The sequence below is a fragment of the Schistocerca americana genome, chromosome 4 (assembly GCF_021461395.2).
Source record: "Schistocerca americana isolate TAMUIC-IGC-003095 chromosome 4, iqSchAmer2.1, whole genome shotgun sequence".
Classification (NCBI taxonomy): domain Eukaryota; kingdom Metazoa; phylum Arthropoda; class Insecta; order Orthoptera; family Acrididae; genus Schistocerca; species Schistocerca americana.
Window position 1 is genome coordinate 748,030,904 of NC_060122.1, and position 13,810 is coordinate 748,044,713.

Consider the following 13,810-nt stretch of genomic DNA (forward strand, 5'->3'; position numbering starts at 1 on the left):
AGATTGGATAGGTAAATCACATAACTAATGAGGAGGTATTGAATAGAATTGGGGAAATCAGGAGTTTGTGGCACATCTTGACTAGAAGAAGGGATATGTTGGTAGGACATGTTCTGTGGCATCAAGGGATCACCAATGTAGTATTTGAGGGCAGCGTGGAGGGTAAAAATCGTAGATGGAGGCCAAGAGATGAGTACACTAAACAGATTCAAAAGGACGTAGGTTGCATTAGGTACTGGGAGATGAAGAAGCTTGCACAGGATAGAGTAGCATGGACAGCTGCATCAAACTAGTCTCAGGATTGAAGATCACAACAACAACAACCATTTCCGATTGTTAGTCCGTGTACATCAAAAATCTGCGGGCGGAAAGATTATTGCACAGTACACAATTGCTTTTACAGCTTTTGCAAACAGCGCGAGATATGCATGCTTGAACATAATTACATATGCTAGACGAGAACGCTGGGCGTGCTGCTACATTTGACTACGATACAGTGTTGTCAATACGCCGCAAGTGTCAGCCATGTTCAGGATTTTGTTCAGTGTAATTCTGACTGCATTGTGTCGGAGCTAACTGAATTCGAAAGTTGGCATATTGTTAGTACTCATATGGTTGGTGCATCCGTAGTGAAGGTAGCCGAAATGTTGAATATTTCTGGAGGCAAAATATAAAGTACTTATACTGCGTACAGTGAAAGCAGAATAACATCATCCGATAAGTCCCAACACGGGTGAAGGTGTGGTGAACGACGTATGAACAGGACTGTGAAATGTAAAGGTTGACAACTGGAATAGTCACTGCAGAGCTGAATGTCACACTCGCGGACCCTGCCAACAGCAAATCAACACGAACGGAGCTCCGTAAGTAGGGAATTGGCAGTGTGAGGTGGAGTTGCAGAATCACTCGTCAGTAATGCAAATACCCGTAACGCGATAACGTAGTACCGAAGCCGTAAAACATAGCTTTTGCAGCGATGGAAGAAAATCATTTGGTCGGACGAGTCTCGCTGCATTCTGTTTCCAACTGCTGGCCGAGATCACGTCTGAAGAGTGAAACACGGTGGTGGTTCGCTGCTGACTTGGGTAAACATTGGCTCCATGGATACTCTGCAAATTCGCCTTAACCCCAAGCGTAATTTGATCAATTTTGGCTCATCGTATCCATACGTGGGACAATATTTGTTCCACAAGAATGGTGTTACTTTCCAAGAAGGCAGGGCTTCTGTTCACAGGGTCCACAAGGTCCGTGACTGGGTCTGGGAGCACCAGGATTAATTCTTGTATCTCTTCTGACCTCCACAGTCACCAGATCTCAACGTTACTGTGCATTTGTGATGTATTATGGGGTTTGGCTCGCACTTGGATAGGTGACAGTCCGGGTTCGCAGAGTGCTTATTTCGGTGATCCGACGGGAACCGACGTTATCACTGCGGCAAGACCGTTGGCCGTTTTATCTTCACTTATTTCCAAGAGATTTGTTTTATTTAAGGGCTTTTAAAAGTTATTGTACTGTGGTGTTAAAAGTTGTCTCCTTTTTTTTTTTTTTTTTTTTTAGAAAAACCGTATTTAATGTTACGTGGCTGAGGGCGGCTGCTATTGACATTCTGTTCGTGTGGAGGCTGGTTGCGACCGTTTTCCTCTTTTCCTCTACTCGAGATGGATCAAAATTTAATTCTGTCATATGCTTGAATATTGCTGGATAATAATTCATGATTCGGCATTTGTAGTAAAGTGTGGACTTGTTCAACTTATGGTCCCTGGATTGTGATCCTAATGCTCCCGATTTTCAACGTATAGTCCTCCTTCTCTTTTGATAATTATTTTATGAAGTGCCTTTTAAAAAATGGCTCTGAGCACTATGGGACTCAACTGCTGAGGTCATTAGTCCCCTAGAACTTAGAACTAGTTAAACCTAACTAACCTAAGGACATCACAAACATCCATGCCCGAGGTAGGATTCGAACCTGCGACCGTAGCGGTCTTGCGGTTCCAGACTGCAGCGCCATTAACCGCACGGCCACTCGGCCGGCGAAGTGCCTTTTAACTGTGTGACTCATTGTCAGATCATTTTGCTAAAGCTGATATATATATATATTCGTTTTGCAATTGCTTGGGACGTCAATGGCATATTGCGAAGCAACCAACGCCATTCTTCTTGTGACTTTTCGTGTTACTGTTTGCATAAGAAAGAATACGGGGCGTCTATTTACTTGTATTATTTGTTATACAGTCAGTAATATGAAAAATCATAAAAAGAATGGCGTCGGTTGCTTCGCAATACGCCAATGACGTCCCAAGGAATTGCAAAACGAACTTGACACTCGAAATAAACGAAACATGCCGCTATTGGACATCGCAGGATGCAAGCTCGATCCCCGTGCATCACTGTTCATTGCAGGATTATGGCAGGAACCCGTATTATTATTTTCCGCCCTCGTGACAACAGTGAAAGTAAGATTACGTACATCAATCACATAGCGATTATGAGGAACGTGGTGTTCACACTTGCATCCCCAGATGTGCAATAGCTGCGTGTTTAATTTATTTCAGTCGCCAACTTGGCTTTAAATTGTCTCGGGATGTAATTGACTTATTGCGATGCAACCAACGCCATTATTTTTTATGATATTTCATGTTACTGATTGCATAAGAAATAATACGAATCGTCCATTAAAAAAACATACATTTGTGTTGAAACTACGATTTCTTTACGTTTTAGGACGTCTCATTATATTTATTTTCATGAGCCCCTGTCATTTACTCATACCAGTGAAAGTTGTTCGTCAATATCTAATTTTGTTCCAAAGTTACCTGCGCTGAAACTTATAAGTGGGTCACCCTGTGTACCTCGTGAGGACATTGAAACGTCTCGTAAACTACACACTGGATCAAAAAAAAAATTTCCAACTTTTTTTGTTTCGGAGGGGCAAATCCATTGATACAACATTCGACCTCCCATCCATCTTTAACAGGAACCCCCCGTTATGTATTCCAGATAACGATTCTACGGAAAATTGTATGCACCTTTCGTCTGAAGCAGTTTCTTAGTTTCGTCACAGATGGCGCTGTAATCGGGGGAGCAGAAATGGGAACACAATCGTAATTTGCGACATGCTACTCAGCTGCCTTGATTGTCCAGTGGCATGTGCGACCCCCGTCTCCACGCTGGGAGGGTAGCACAGACCAGTATTTCATAACTTCTAATTGGGAATCCCATTCGCAGCGTTGTATTCCTTCGACATATCGAACACGAAACTAACAGAACCGCCATACTGGCCGTGTCTGGATTCACATCCAGAAAGAAAAAAGGTGGCAGTGATTTAATTTATATTATGTGTAGATGATATTCCATCCTTACATAATTAAAATAACAAAGAAACATCTGTTTCGTTTTTGTACTTCTGAATGTCATGTACAGTTGGTTATTCCGGTGACGTACATTACGAATGCAGCAGTTACAGTAGTTCCTCCGTCTCGACTGCAACGAAAATCATATTTCCCAACGTTAATGCCAAGACAGTCACTTCGAGATATTTAACCAACTTATTAAATTAGAATGGATGTTAAATATGGCACCAGTGTAATACTCTTACCGAAAAATTGCCTCAGTCTAGGAAGTGCAAAGCTTTCGAGACATTTAGCGAGTCATGGAACGTCTATCCTAAAGACAGATTAGATGCCATATGAGAGGTCTTGTTCATTGCAGTTGACAAACACATTGTCTTTTTTGAGGTCGAAGCGACTGTGACAGTAGAGTCACCTGGTCTCGAAAAACAGGTGTAGGTGAAAGTAGATTAATTGTTGGATTTTTTACCGGCCACCCGATTCCACTGTGGCAGTTCTAGAGTCATTCAAAGGAAGTCTAGGTTCAGTAGCACGCAAAGCCCAGATTATGCAATACTAGTTGCAGGCGACTTTAACCTGCCAAGTTTAGAATGGTATGTGTATGGATTCATTGCGGGGGCTACAAGACGGACAGTCATGCGAAATACTTTTGAACACGTTGAAGTAGGAAAGATTTGATGGTAAGCTTCTTGTGGTGCCGACTTCAAACAGACATGGACCCAAGTTATGAACAGGGCGCTGTACAGGCTGGTGATGGCTCCACAATGATATGGGCTGTGTTTACACGGAATGGACCGGGTCCTCTGGCCCAAATGAACTGATCACTGACTCGTAAATGTTGTTCCCATACGACGATGGAATTTTTACAGATGACGAAGTGTCATGTCATTGGGCCACAATTCTACGCGATTGGTTCGACGGATGTTCTGTACAAGTTGAGCGAATGGTTTGGCCACTCAGATGATTCCCATCGAACATTTATGGAACTTAATCTAGAGGTCAGTTCGTGCACAAAATCCTGCACCGGCAGTAATTTCGCAGCTGTGGACAGCTATACAGACAGCTTGGCTCGTTATTTCTGCGGGGAACTTCCAACGACATGTTGAGTGCATACCACGTCGAGTCGCTGCACTACGCCGGGAAAAAGGAGATCCGGAACGATATTCTGAGGTGTCAACCTTTGTCACTTCAGTGTACACAACTCTCTCCATGGTTCATTACGGCACAAATGTAAACCAAGTGAGGGAAGTTTTAGATTGTTGAATATTCAGTTCAAAATTCAAACCGTTCTGAGAGGAGGATGGTTCAAAAAATGGATCAGATGGCTTTAAGCACTATTGGACTTACCATCTGAGGTCATCAGTCCCCTAGACTTAGAAATACCTAAACCTAACTAACCTAAGGACATCACACACATCCATACCCAAGGTCGGATTCGAACCTGCGACCACAGCAGCAGTGCGGTTGCTGACTAAAGCGCCTAGAACCGCTCGGCCACAACGGCCGGCTAGGAGGATGGTGATTCAGGAATTTCTGAAGTGACTCCAGTAGAATACGCTCTAGTAATTTACTTACGAAATGAAGAATTGAGATGTACACCTCTGAATGCGAAGCATGATCTTCTGAGATTGGGGAGGGGTGATGACTTCTGCGCCGAGGGAAAGTACGATAAGGAAAGACAGTGACTGTAAACGTGGGTAAACAGGTGATGACTCTGTGGAGGAACGTTTTAGAGGAGAAACCGGCGGGGACCAAGTGCGTTATAATTGAACTAATGAATGATGAGACAACAATTAGTGTCCTTATCCACCAGGTGAAATATCCTACTCCGAATTTGTTTTCTCAGTTAAGTAACGCGTTCGAGAACTATCGTCTGCTGCTGTTGTCGTCGTCATTGATGACGAATATTCGAAAATGTAACTCCAATGATTTGGCCATAATTTGCGCTTTATCTTCATCTCAGTAAATTAGTCGTTTACCAGGGAGTTGCAGCGCAACGCGGTATAGAAGGTGCAAGGTAAGTTGCGTACATGCCTCACAGTCTTCACTTACATACAGGACCACTCTGCAGTCAACACTTAGGTGCCTAGCAGAGCGTTCCCCAAACTACCTTCGGACTGTTTCTCTACCTTTCCACTCTCTACTACCGCGTAGGAAAAATGAACACTTAAATCTGTCTGTACGAGCTCTGATTGACCTTATTTTACTATGATAACCATTTCTCTCTATATCTGTCTGCGATGGTAAAATATCTTTCCATTGAGAGGAGGAAATTGTTGAGTGGAATTTCGTGAAAAGATCTCATCATAACGATTGACGACTTTGTTCTAATAATTGCCATCCTATCTCGCTTCTCATATCCGTGGCACTGTCTTCCCTGTTTCATGATAACACAAAACGAGCTGCCCTTCTTTGAACTTTTTCGATACCCTCTGTCAATCCTATCTGATTATATGATTGCGTGGTATCTGTTTCTTCAGACATGTCCGGAAGAACAGACATCTTGCAGAATCCGCAGCTGTAGTATGTAAAGTGGGGTTGGAGCTGGGAGAACAGAAAGGAAAGGGAAGGAACTGCACCATCCGGACACAGTGCTCATGGTAGATGTGTGAACTATCTCGGGACGCTTCCCTGCCAACTCCCATTCCCACCTAGCGCCCCCTATCTGCAGTCCCCGACTATGTTATCCATGCTCGCTAATTTTAAAATCTCGCTGGATGACGAACGATATTATGTATCCGCACTGAAGGTTGTGGTTTGATTACCCATCGACGCGCATGAATGTGTGGTGTCCATTCTTTTGAACATGTCCGGATGGTCCGATGGTTAACGCAACTGCCTATTAACAGCTACATCATCATTTCCTTCACTTTCACTTCTTTTCTCCCCCCCCCCCTCCCTACCACTTCCACCGTCACTTTAGATAATCCTATCTGATGGGGTAGAGTAGCGGAAGTAGCCTCTTTAGTAGATGCACTGCGTTTCGTAAGTGTCCTGTCAATAAATAACTGGCTTTGGTTTACTTTCCCCACAACATTATCTATGTCATCGTTCCAATCTAAGCTAATCGTAATTGTAATCCCGAACTATTTATATGACCAATTGAAGCCAGTCTGTTGCCATACGCGTTTCGCTTCATTTATTAGGGAAGAATCACCAGTGGCCTGTAATAGATGTTCCCTTTTTTACATACAATAAACGTATTGCGTGGTAGATATACTACGCTGCTGTATTACATTTTGTCGCTTGTTACTCTTGTTTTTTAGGTTAAAATCAACTTTAGTAGCGCAAAGTTCGTAATGTGAACTTATCGTTCGGTGTTACTTACGATTTCCAGCGCTGTTAACTCACGTCTGTCGTCCTGGAGATGTTCTCGTTATTTTCCATATTCCAGCTGGCATTCACCCACACTCCAGAAATCGGCCAGCTAGAGTGTAGAAAATAAAGAATACATCTCCAGGACCACACACATAAGTCAACAGCGCTAGAATTCGTAACACCGAACGATAAGTTCACATTACGAACTTTGCGCTACAAAAGTTGATTTTAACCTAGAAAACTAGAGAAACACGCGGCAAAATGTAATACAGCAGCGTATTCTATCTACCACGCAATACGTTTATTGTATGTAGAAAGGGAACATCTATTACAGGCCACTGATGATTGGTTTCCACTCAAACGCCAGAAACCTGCCAGCTAGCGTATGGAAAATAACGAATACATCTCCAGGATCGCACCATGAGTTAACAGAGCTGGAAATCGTAAGTATCACCGAACGATAAGTTCACATTATGAACTTTGTGCTACAAAAGTTCATTTTAAGCTAAAAAACAAGAGAAAGACACGACAAAATGTAATACAGCAGCATATTATATATACCGTACAATACGTTTATTGTACGTAAAAAAGGAAACATGTATTACAGGCCACTGATGATGCTTCCCAGATAAATGAAGCGAAACGTGTATGGCAACAATCAAATTGCCATCAACTGGTTGCTCATATGGTACATACCTCCAATAATTTAAAGCAGCTACAGGAAAGACGGAAAACAGAAAAAATGACGAATTTATACGTTTTTACAGCATTTAAATTTGTCTGGTTAGTTGTGTAACCGAAATTAAGCGGATTCGATTTATTACTTATGTGGATGACCTCATACTTTTGAATGTTTAGAGCCAACTGCCACTTCTCGCACGATTCAGGCAATTGGTTTTGGTCATCTGATGACTTTACAAGGCGGTAAATGACAGCATCATCTCCAAACAATCTAAGAGGGATGCTCAGATTATCACCTAAATCGTTGATGTAGAGCAGGAACAGCAGTGGGCATATAACACTTTCTTGGGGAACGCTGGATATTTCTTCTGTTTTACTCGATCATTTTCCGTCAATTACTACGAACTGTAACCTCTATTACTTTTTCCCCATAAACATTGATGTCGACGATAGCAGCGGCAGCCGTCATGAGAAGCCATTTAGACGACCTGAGGCACTTGCACTTAACGTGTTACAATAACGACGTCAACGGCGGTCACACAGCAGTAAGACCGGAGTAACTCGTCGCGAACTGGCAGACCGTTACGAGCCGCCCGGCAAACTGTTGTCGGAGGAAGGACGGCCGAAATCCAATTTCATCAAAGCGGCCGGCGACACAGAGTGAAACGCTTCCGCATCGCATTCAATTTTGATTTGCTGGCGGGCAGCGCAATGCCGGCAATCTCTGCTGCCGTTACGTGACTCTATTAAGCGCCGGTGGCGAGCTAGGGCCGACCGCGCGCGTGCTGCGATCTGGCGGCCAGTGCCCGCAGCTCACGCCCCACTTGCTGCGGAGCGCGTGCACGCCGCCGCCACCGCCACCGCCGCCGCATTATTCATCCGAACAAAGCAGGTGTGAATCCGGGCGGAAAATATTTCATTCTGGTGACTGATGCGCGCTTTAATATGGTGCGAAAAAAATCGTGTTTTAACCGAAAGTGTTGCAAACTCGGTCGCTCGGTTGATGTAACTCGCTGTCTGTTTTGCTGCTGAGCTTGTTATTCCCCGCCCAGCATGTACGGGAGTATTCCATTATTTTGAGGCTTACAGCCCGAAACAGTGCACGTATTCGAAATTACAGGTTTTGGAGATGGGTCATTTTGTATTACGTAGTTTTTTATGCATATTTTCACTGAAGTCTCATCATGCGGCATGTTTTCCATGAATATCTTGTCACGACGGTTTAGACCTAACATCGCGTAACCGTAGGCTGCTGTATATTGAGGGCGAAAAGTTTGGGAATCCTGTATTGACTCATTTTGCTATTCTTCACAGAACAGTTCAGATGTTCGCTTAATCCATCCACATTTTCATTAATACTTTCGTATACGTTCCTCTGGAACTTCTCCTGTGACTCATAGTAACAGGAGAACGAGCTCGATTACTTAAGAACCGCCTTCACAACAAACGGCTACTTTGACAAACAGATAAACAGGACAATACACCCTAAAAAATGCTGAAGTTCTAACGGAGAAGAGCTAACTAAAGGGATATTTTGCAACCCATTTCTAAAAAGTGCCACAGGCTGTATTGTAATACTATAACCTAGCACCACACGTATTTTCAGCCACTTGATTTCCCGAATTTAAAACCATTTTTGTAAATATATTATGAATTAATTTTGTCAGCAACTAGTGTTTATGAAAATGTAATGTATGTTAATAGAACAAGTAAGAATAATTTATGTAAAATTATTGTAGAGAACACTCTGGCTATGTCAGGAACTTAATCATAGAGATTATCTTTCGTGTAACAATAACATCTTAGGCGTGAATGCTTGCAGTCGTATACGTGAAGCTGGAGAAGTAATTGGGACGCATCAGTGGTGTGGAACAAACGTATGCTTTGGCGCCCAAATGTGAGAGTGTATTGCGCCGGAAATGTTGTTGTAATATGTGAGTCGGCAAATTATAAATGCGCGAGCAAGTATGTGTGCACAGTGTATGGTCACAAGAGGATTTTGCAAGTAATAAGAATACTGTGTCGTCCAATTTTACTCAAACTGATCGCTAATCAAGAAGATTCTTTTGCCTAAAACGGATGTAATACTAAGCACTACATCGCACATCAAGCAAACGCATCACAGAGTGAGGTCCAGCCTAGTCGTGAGAATCTTAATTGACTCAAGTCGTTAACCATCAGTAACATCCTATCGTTTCACCATAAATTCCGAAAGAGTCACATATGAAAGAAAGAGTCCAAAGAAGACAAATCTACATGGGTTTACAATTGATATTCAGTCAAGTACTTATTGTGTTCAAAAGAAGTAGGAACTATAGTGGTTGAAATAGTATTCCACTATTACTGCTGACAATGTTTAAATTAAAGTTGATTAAAAAGGAATTTATATTCCATGATAAAATTGTGCAGGCTGTCTTGTAGTCAAAGTAGTTTTAGAATATTAGTTGCTTTTTTTAAACGATATAATGTGCATACATCAACGTAACATTAGTCCTGAAAATAGTAGTTACCATGAATTAAAGTTTATGCTGCATAAACCTTAAAAGCGATAATTTGCAGACTAATAAGTAACGAATACGTTTAAGTATATTTACAGACGGATAGCATTATCATGAACTACGTCGCACACTGCCGTTTCCGTAAAGACTGTAGTCATTGGTTATTATTCGTGATCGTTTTGATAACTAACACCAGTTGATTCCAAATTAACGTATTGTGTGTTCATGTTACACGCGTCTTGTACATGTAAGATAGCCCGTGTGCAATTTGTCCAGTTGTTGCTTGTATTTCTCTAGCGATATTTGCGTGATTTCGAAGTCATTTATAACCGTTTAAGAATTTTACTTTTGCTTGTTTTGGAGTTGGCGACCGTTTAATTCTGCAAGTTAAATTCATTTAAACTAAATTTGGTAATTTGTGATAAGTTCTATGGGACCAAACTGCTCAGGTCATCAGTCCCTAAGCTTACATACTACTTAATTTAACTTAAACTAATTTGCGCTAAGGATAACACAAACACCAAAGCCCGAGGGAGGACTCGAACCTCCGACAGGTAGAGCCGCGCGAGGAGTGGCAAGGCGCCCCAGACTGCACGGCTACCTCGCGTGGCTATTAAACTAAATACTGCCGTTCAAAATTACGGCAAACTACAGTGAAACCTGAGTTCTTTACATTTCGATCGTTGTTGTACATAAGCTGCAAACGATCATGCGATAGTATTCAGGTTGTGGCTACCTGCATTCTATCGGTGAGCACTGGTCTTCTGATTCGACTCCTTCTTTCCACTAATAGCGGAACATTACGTACGTGTCACAGAAAACATTACGTACACCGTAGCATAGGTACGTATCCAGAAGACTAGATGTTGGTACACTGTTCAAACCTAAAATAAAGGTATGGGATTATTTGAACTCTGGGAAGGATCTACGGCCGCCGCTTGCCACAGCAAGAGTATATAAAACCGCTCCCGCATGCCGTCAAGTGTACATAGGAACTACAAAAAGAATAATTAAAACCCGTCTTAAGGAAATCCAGAGCAACTGTCGTCTGGGCAGCATGGATAAATTAGCAGTAGCCGATCATGCAGTGGAATCAGGAACACAAATTTTCAACTTTTGTAGTCCTGTCTTCCTCAGTTGTTGATAATTTTTACTTTCTGGACCGTTTGGCTACAACTAAATGAAACACAATTTCCGTGCCATACGCTTTTCGCCTTTATTTTCTGCAAGGTATCTTCGGTGCCCTGGAATTTCTTTTCCCCGTTACTATGGTTTTATCAAGATTTAATAATTACTGTGCTGGGTTGTACAGAGAGGTACAGCCCACAAACCAGTTTAATAGAAAAGAAGGAGGATTGAAATGAGACTGTTTGTAGCCCGTAGCATTAAATAAAATGAGCAACTCTAACCCTTCTCCCCAACTCTTACTCACTACAAGCTCCATAACATACATCTGCACCACCGGGCGACCTTTACGCTGCGATCACAGTGGCACCGACAACGATCGCCAGACACCGCTCGCTTTGGTCGCCCGATAATATCGGCCGATAATATCGCACTGTCACAGTGCGTCCGATCTCCTTCGTCAGATTTCTCTGTTACAGGGAAGATGGGTTACAGTAGGTTAGAATCTGTTCGATGAAGTAAGTTAGATTTCAACCCCTCTGGGCCGGGTGGATATCACGACGCTTCTGTCTTAGGAACGAGTGCTGCACTGCAGATTTCGCTATTAAAAAGACGCCGAATGCACGTCAATGAACTATATCTATCTGAAAAAGAACATTACGAGTACTGTATCGGTGAACTTTTTCCTCAGTTATTGGAATAACGAGCCAAGTGCAACGAATGTATGAGACGAAGAGAGAAATGATCTATTAAATACTCCAGATGATTCATGGTGACATTGGAAAGAGTGGTTACACACACTCCGCACAACTTCAAATAAACTCACCAAAACACACATATGTTAATTAACTTCCAGTGACAGTCATTCGGGATACGTGTGAAGGATAAAAATAAATTTTAGAATAAAATACTCTGCAAATCTCAAGCACTTAATTATGGAAACACATACACCACATTGGCAAACTCCCTCTCACAACATAATCACCACCCCACTGGCATAAAAGCACCAGTAGGCAGTAATAATTATTTGTAGACGTGTAACACTCATGAACCGCAATCAAAATAAAAAGCTAATTTAAACGTAAGGTACTTCACACTTGTCACCTGAAGAAATTATAAAATGTCAAATCAAAACACCTTCTGCCGTTTAAATTTCAGGTTGTTATTTTATATGAGTAACTAGTTTCAGTGCTACAGTGCGCCATCTTCCGGCCGCTTGAATCCCACCTGCGGTCCATTTGAAATAGGCGCCAGCATTCACTAACTAGTATCCGCAGGTTTCTTCTTAGCATAGCGATCCCATCGATCATCACTTCATTGAAAGTGTCTCTAACAGTAAGCAAGTGGTCTAAGGGATCATTGTGTAAGAGGAAATCTACGGATACCAATCCGTGAATGCTGGTCCCTTTTTTGACTGAACTTGAGGTGGGATCCTTCTTACACGTTGGTCAGGGGGCCTGAAGATGGCGTAATGTAGCACTGAAACTGGTCGCTCAAATAACATAACTGGAAATTTAGAAGCCTGATGTTTTGATTAGACATTTTGCATTGAACAGCCGAGGTCCACAACCACCTGTATAAAGATGAACTTACAGACACTTGAACAAATTTTGTTTTGATGTTATAATTTAAGTGTAAAATTTGCAATAAATATTTTACCTCCTTGTGATTTCCAACAAAGCTGCTTCCATACATTCGGAACTATATCCCCGTTAAGATATTTATCATCCTCAAGATACCGCAAACTTTTCTTTTTCTTAGACTACATCAGTTTCTTACAGTTCATCTTTCGCGTATGAGGACGTCGTACCATTTGTCCAAAGAAACCCAACTTATTTGGATTTCACCGACTGTCATTCGATGTATGTACGTTCGTGCGATGTTATTGTCTGCACTGGACCGCGCACGTAATGGCGTAATACTTTGTGAATATCGGACTTGTTCGCCGATGTCGATGTTCGGCGGAGTCCACTGATATTGGTGCCACTGTGGCACCTTCGGCAATGGTCAGGTGATGTCACGACCCGACCGTTGCTTGGAAACGTAAAAACAGTTCGTATTGCTGATCTTGTGCAGATTGTAACTGTCTTTTGAGTTTTTGTAGCCTCTGATGGTATCTCCAGCATTGGCAGACTAAACGTTAGGCAGAGAATTAAGTCTTGGACCACGGCCCAATGCCCAAAAAACAGAAATCACCACTATTCATCAGTACTGTTTGAAGAACGGACTTGAGATGTTACAATGCTTTTACGATAGTGTTGTTCATTCACGAGCGAAGAACTCATAAAAGAACTTGTGAGGGAATTGTGCAAAAACTGAATGAAACTCTGGAAATACGCAACAAAAAATTATCGACCGTCATATCTAAGACAGTTGCTATGCGAGAGGAATTATCTGTGGAAAGCTTAAGCGCTACTGACGACATGACATAAGAGATTATTTGAGTTAAATGTTTGGATTGCTTTATATCAGTAACACGTTTATCAACGTGAAAACATAAAGAAAAACAACGAAGAAGGAGAGTTATGGGGTGACGTTCCGTCCACAACTAACTCATTTGAAACGGAACTCCAAATGGCTCTGAGCACTATGGGACTTAACATCTGAGGTCATCAGTCCCCTAGAACTTAGAACTACTTAAACCTAAATATCCTAAGGACATCACACACATCCATGCCCGAGGCAGGATTCGAACCTGCGACCGTAGCGGTCGCGCAGTTCCATACTGTAGCGTCTAGAACCGCTCGGCCACCCCGGCCGACAAACGGAACTCCACCTCATATTGTGGAAGGATTGGGAAGAAAATAGATCGCATTCATCTCACAGGAATCATTCTAACAT

General features: G+C 42.3%; 1 protein-coding gene across 1 annotated transcript in view; it reads right to left on the reverse strand.

Annotated features, from left to right (window-relative positions):
- LOC124613773 (hemicentin-2-like) overlaps positions 1–13,810 on the reverse strand; it is an 803,230-nt gene that overhangs the window by 471,928 nt on the left and 317,492 nt on the right. The window lies entirely within an intron of this gene.